Genomic DNA, 6,403 nt, shown 5'->3' on the forward strand with positions numbered 1-6,403 from the left:
GGAAGGGCTGGCAATCATGTGTGCGCCTCCTCCCCACCACAGGTGCAGCAACTGCCTCAGCCAGCCACTCATGCTGGTCTTGCGCTGTAGCCTCGCCTTAGGCAGCAGCAGCCGGAAGCGCAGGCGAGGGAGAGCAGCTCAGAGCGGCAGGGCAGCCGCCCGCTTTCAATCAGGCAGCAACACTCTGGGGCCCCAGGAGGGTGGCAAGTGGGGGATGCTCGTGGAGCGTAACAGACAGGGCCGGGGGAGAGATTCCGCTCCAGACATTCCTGGCCCTGAATATTCCTGGAGGCCGGGCCTCTGCGCAGAGTGTCACAGCTAAATACAAGGTGGAACGGATTGTTTAGCATAAATTAACACCTCTCCAGTCATAAGAAACATGGGAAACAAATGCTGGTAATAATAATAGGGCTCAGCTTTTCCTAGACGTGATAGCTGATGAATTCCTTCATCAAGTAGTTGCTGAACCGACGAGGGGGGATGCTATTTTAGATCTGATTTTGGTAAGTAACGAGTACCTTGTTGAGGAAATAGTTGTAGGGGACAACCTTGGCTCGAGTGACCATGAGCTAATTCGGTTCAAAATAAATGGAAGGATAAACAAAATTGCATCTGAGACTAAGGTTTACGATTTCAAAAGGGCTAACTTTATTAAATTAAGGCGACTAGTTAGGGAAGTGGACTGGACTAACATATTTAGGGATCTAAAGGCGGAAGACGCCTGGGGTTACTTCAGGTTGAAGTTGCAGGAGCTGTCAGAGGCCTGTATCCCGAGAAAGGGAAAACGGCTCGTAGGTAGCAGTTTTAGACCGAGCTGGATGAGCAAGCGTCTCAGAGGGGTGATTAAGAAAAAACAGAAAGCGTACAAGGACTGGAAAATGGGAGGGATCAGCAAAGAAACCTACCTTATTGAGGTCAGAGGGTGTAGGGAAGCAGTGAGAAAGGCAAAGAGCCGGGTGGAGATGGACCTAGCGAAGGGGATTAAAACCAATAGCAAAAGCTTTTTTAGCCATATAAATAGGAAGAAAACCAAGAAGGAAGAAGTGGGACCGCTTAAAACTTTAGACGGAGTGGAGATTAGGGATAATCTTGGCATGGCACAATATCTAAACGAATATTTTGCCTCGGTCTTTAATGAGGCTAATGAAGGGCTAAGGAATAGTGGTAGAGGGACTGATGGTAATGAAGATATGGGGGTAGACATTACGGTATCTGAGGTAGAAGCCAAACTTGAACAGCTTAACGGAAGTAAATCGGGGGGCCCGGATAATCTTCATCCTAGAATATTAAGGGAATTGGCGAGTGAAATTGCAAGCCCGTTAGCGATGATTTTTAATAAATCTCTAAACTCGGGGATTGTACCGTTCGACTGGAGATTAGCTAATATAGTTCCTATATTCAAGAAGGGGAAAAAAAGTGACCCGGGTAACTACAGGCCTGTTAATTTAACATCTGTAGTATGCAAAGTCATGGAAAAAATTATAAAGGAGAGAGTGGTTACGGACCTTGAGGCCGATGGCAACTGGGACAAATTACAGCATGGTTTTACGAAAGGTAGATCGTGTCAAACCAACCTGATCTCCTTCTTTGAGAAAGTAACAGATTTTTTAGACAAGGGAAATGCGGTGGACCTAATATATCTTGATTTCAGTAAGGCGTTTGATACGGTACCGCATGAGGAATTACTGGCTAAATTGGAAAAGATGGGAATCGAAATGAAAATCCAGAGGTGGATAAGGAGCTGGTTAAAGGGGAGACTGCAGAGGGTCGTATTGAAGGGTGATCTGTCGGGTTGGAGGGGGGTTACCAGTGGAGTTCCTCAAGGTTCGGTTTTGGGTCCGATTTTATTTAATCTATTTATCGCTGACCTCGGAACCAAAAGTAGGAGTGGGCTGATAAAGTTTGCGGATGACACCAAGTTGGGAGGTATTGCCAATTCGGAAAAGGATCGGGATATCCTCCAGGGAGATTTGGATGACCTTGTAAACTGGAGTATTAGTAACAAGATGAAATTCAATAATGAGAAGTGTAAGGTTATGCATTTAGGGATGACTAATAAGAATTTTAGTTATAAGCTGGGGACGCACCAGTTGGAAGTAACGGAGGAGGAGAAGGACCTAGGAGTCCTGGTTGATCATAGGATGACTGAGTAAGCAATGTGATGTGGCCGTTAAAAAAGCTAATGCGGTCTTGGGATGCATTAGGCGAGGTATTTCTAGTAGAGATAAGGAGGTGCTAGTCCCGTTATACAAGGCGTTGGTGAGACCTCATTTGGAGTACTATGTGCAGTTTTGGTCTCCCATGTTTAAGAAGGATGAATTCAAACTGGAACGGGTACAAAGAAGGGCCACTAGAAAGATCCGAGGAATGGAAAGCCTGTCGTATGAAAGGAGACTTGAGGAGCTCGGTTTGTTTTCCTTAACCAAAAGAAGGACAAGAGGAGATATGATTGCACTCTTTAAATATATCAGAGGGATAAATACCAGGGAAGGAGAGGAATTATTTCAGCTCAGTGCTAATGTGGACACGAGGACAAACGGATATAAATTGTCAGTTAGGAAATTTAGGCTTGAAATTAGACGAAGGTTTCTAACCATCAGAGGAGTGCAATTCTGGAACAGCCTACCGAGGGAAACAGTGGGGGCGAAGGACCTCCATGACTTTAAGATTAAGCTGGATAAGTTTATGGAGGGGATGGTATGATAGGATAACGGGTTCAGTCAATAGGTCAATAACGTGCCACACTGGTAATTAGTACAAAGGGTCAATGTTGGGATATTGTTAGCCCTTTCCAGAGGGTCTGGCTGGAGAGTCTTGCCCACATGCTCGGGGTTCAGCTGATCGCCATATTTGGGGTCGGGAAGGAATTTTCCTCCAGGGTAGATTGGCAGTGGCCCTGGAGATTTTTCGCCTTCCTCCGAAGCATGGGGCAGGGGTCGCTTGCTGGTGGATGATCTGCTACTTGAAGTCTCTAAATCACGATTTGGAGCATTCAACAGCAGAGTCAGGGGAGAGAATTAGTTCAGGAGTGGGTGGATCGGCTTATATGGCCTGCATCTTGCAGGAGGTCAGACTAGATGATCATAATGGTCCCTTCTGATCTTGGAGTCTATGATTCTATGATAAGGGGGAAAGCAGCTGGGGGATGGGGGGTTGTTAGTGGGTTATAGTTTGTTGTAATAAGCCATAAATCTAGTGTCTCTATTCAGTCCATGATTTCTAGTGTCTAGCAAAGTTATGAATTTAATCTCCCACCCTTGTCTTTTGAAAGCGTTGTACAGGTTTCCTTTGAGGAGGAGGACTAAGGTGAGATACAGAGTGATCGCTTTGTGAAAAGTGTTCACCCACAGGTGATAGGGTATTTTTGTCTTTTATCAGTTTCCTGTGTGAGTTCATTCAAGAATCATTGTCTGGTTTCACCCACATAGTTGTTATTGGGGCATTTAGTGCACTGGCAGAGGAACGCTACATGTTGTGATAGGCACGTTTAGGACCCAGAGGTCTTGAAAGATGTGTTGTTGGGGGTGCTGATCACTGGAGATGTATCTGCACGTTTTGCACCTGTTGTTTTGGCAGGGTCTGATGTTGCTTGGCATTGGTGTGTCCTAGGTTGTGGGGAGCTTGCTTCTGATGATGATGAGATTGGAAACCCCCTCCAACCACATGCCCCTAGATGTCACCTACCACCCTACACTGGAACCCATATGGGGTATCCTCAAACAACTACAACTCATACTCGATGGGGATCCCCTCCTGAAAGAAATCTTTCCTGAACCCCCTCTTCTGGCCTTCAAACAGCCCCCCCTCCCAGCTTCTCCAAGCTCATATTATTTAACAATTTACAGAGTTTTCAGCCACTGTTCCTTTGAAAGATGTGGTCGAAAACAAAGTTCAGTTTTGCTATATCCCAAGTATACCTCTGTGATTCTGTCTCTATAGGGAAATTTCTGCAGAAATTTTTAGTGCTTGATCTAGCACAGAAGAGAGTGGCTGTATATTTGGGTTAAATTATTTTCATGCTGCTGGCCAGCCTGTGAACTCGCCTGTTGCTAGAAAAATTCTGCAAATACAGCAAAAAATAATGTGTGTATTTCCCTTTAGTACACCACATGCTGTTTAATGGAGGTATTGTTTTAGGGTTATCCAGTCACATGATCAGAAAACTCTAGCCAGGATGTACTCATCTAATATACATGAATTTTATTGCTCCATTTATATTGTTCGAGCCAAGGAGCATTATAGGCAGAGGTAATTAAATTATGCATGCCTAAAATCCTCCTTTACTGTAGTTTCCAAAAATATATCCATATATTCCAAAACTTCCTGTTGCTGAGTTAATGCCAGGAACAGCCTGAAAGGAACTGCAGCATTCAAGGTGAAGATGCAGTTGAGTAGCATTGATTGTGTTTTGGTTCCTATAGAGATCTGTTCTCCCAGGAAATGGTGCGGTCACCACACGGTTGATTTTGGATCAGACAGCCTGAGCCTCCTTTATTTTATACGAGCATAAAAGCAAGGAGAGTCAGCATGGCCCCATGCAAGGTGGCAAGCTGCTCATAACTTGTTATAATTTGTTCAGTAAAATTAGGTTTACAATCACTGTTGCTACTCACCCAACCCTGAGCCTACGGGCAAATCCTCCACCAGAAACCCATGATAAAGATTTCAAAAGGCCTCTTACCTTTCAAATGGGCCCTGGGTCTGGTGGGAGATTGCCCGCAGTCCTCCGGTCTGGGGAAGTCATCTGTGGATCCCAGACGAGCCCCCAAATTGTTGTGGAAAATTGACCACACGATTGATTTTTGGATCAGACAGCACATCCCCCTCCCTCGGGACCCTTTTGTAAATATTCAGATTGATTTTATTCAAATGTTGTTTAAATGTTGTAATTGTAAGTATGTGTTAGTTTTAGTAATGTATTTCCTTGTAAAAAGGCAAATGCCAAAACTGTTGTAAAACTTTGGCATACCTGTGAGTAGCAACAATGATTGTGAACCTAATATTACTGGACAAATTATAACAAGTTATGAGCAGCTTGCCACCTTGAATGCGGCCATGTTGACTCTCCTTGCATATATGCTCGTATAAAATAAAGGAGCCTCAGGCTGTCTGATCCAAAATCAACCATGTGGTCAATTTTCCACAACAACAGGTTGAAGAAGAACACATTGCCCCTGGAGTGGAAGGTGGTGAAATTTGTGATGGTCCTTCTTTCCTATGGATATTCATGCCAGAGCCTCAAACCCACTCCCAAGAAAGTTCTGTCTCCTGCACAGACAAGCTATCTGCTTACTTGATTATTTCAGTGGGAGCTGAGGATTCTCAGTACCTCATGGGATGGCAGAATATAACTACCAGAATGAGATTTGGGAGGCAGATGTAATTTAATGAATTGGAATTTGTCTAGCCCATAAGTGTTAACATCCTTATTCTAACATAAAGAGCCAAGTGGTCTTTAATGAGATCTGCCTACTATATAACAGCAGTTAAAAAAGCTTCTCTGTCTTCTGAATGCAATATAGACTGTATTATAATCACATTATACTGAACAATGATACACTCTCTTCTGGAGTGCTAGGTTTGTCTCTCTTTAAGAAAGACATACAACTCAGACTGAAAAGGTCCAGACAATGTCAATGAAGATGGGTTAAGTGGGTCTTTGACATGAGGCACTGCGAAAACTAGGATTAGTTAGCTTTGAAAGAAGAAGCGGTAGAGGACATCACTGAAATACAGTATTTACGATTTTGAAAGTTACAGTAAAAACTGATCCGCCCCCTTATTCTTATATGATCCCATAATAATAATTTAAAAAGTTTGGTTCTTAATGGAGTTAGTGGCAAAACATGTGATCAGCTGATGGAATTTGCCATTGCAGGAAATCAGAGTGAAATGCTATAGCTGGATTTTAACAAAGGCTGGATAATGTTATGGCCATTAATAACATGCGTGATAAAATAAGGATAATCAAAATTCAAGCGCCAGTGGCTAGGTGTGCTGTGCAGATTGAGGTTTGTCTTCCTCTGAAATAATAGGCATAGGCCTGAGAGAGAGAGGAACTAGATTTAAAAATCTGATAGCTCAATTTTCTAAGTCACATCCTGTATTCTAGTTACCTGCAGTAATATTAGCACTTTCATGTTCAATTCCCTGCACAACCATTAATTAATCCTCACAACATTCCTGTCATGTCTGTTAATGCATCACTGTGGATGTGGGAAAATTACACCAATTGAATCTATTTCCCTATGTTAAGTTCTCCTCACACCTTCTATGGGCCATCTTAATTATCACTTCAAAAAGTTTTTTTTCCTCCTGCTAACGATAGCTCATCTCAATTGATTAGACTCTGCCTGTTGGTATGCATACTTCCACCTTTTCATGTTCTCTGTATGTATAAATA

This window comes from Mauremys mutica, chromosome 6, assembly GCF_020497125.1.
Source record: "Mauremys mutica isolate MM-2020 ecotype Southern chromosome 6, ASM2049712v1, whole genome shotgun sequence".
In the NCBI taxonomy this organism is placed as follows: domain Eukaryota; kingdom Metazoa; phylum Chordata; order Testudines; family Geoemydidae; genus Mauremys; species Mauremys mutica.